Consider the following 377-nt stretch of genomic DNA (forward strand, 5'->3'; position numbering starts at 1 on the left):
CATATATAAATAATTATTTACTGAATTTAGCTAACGTCATGACTGAACGGTCAACTCTTTTTAGGCGAGAATAATGGGTAGAAGTGCGAGCCTCTTAGCTAAGGGGTCAACATGTTTTGTCAGTTTTTGATTATATTGTTTCTTATATTGTCAAATTCAGCTATAACTAAGGGAATTTGTAGATCTCGATGAATACTTGCATTCCTAATATACCATGAAGCATCAGTGATTGTTCTAAGTATTTATGATTGAACTCTTTGGATAATTTCAATATTTGAAGCATTATCATAAAGATACCATAAGTCCATATAGGGTTTATGATGGAGTTATGAAAGAGTATGATGGACTGTATTGGAGTATGGGAATGTTATTTAGTT

This window comes from Teleopsis dalmanni, chromosome 1, assembly GCF_002237135.1.
Source record: "Teleopsis dalmanni isolate 2A chromosome 1, ASM223713v2, whole genome shotgun sequence".
NCBI classification, from domain to species: Eukaryota; Metazoa; Arthropoda; class Insecta; order Diptera; family Diopsidae; genus Teleopsis; species Teleopsis dalmanni.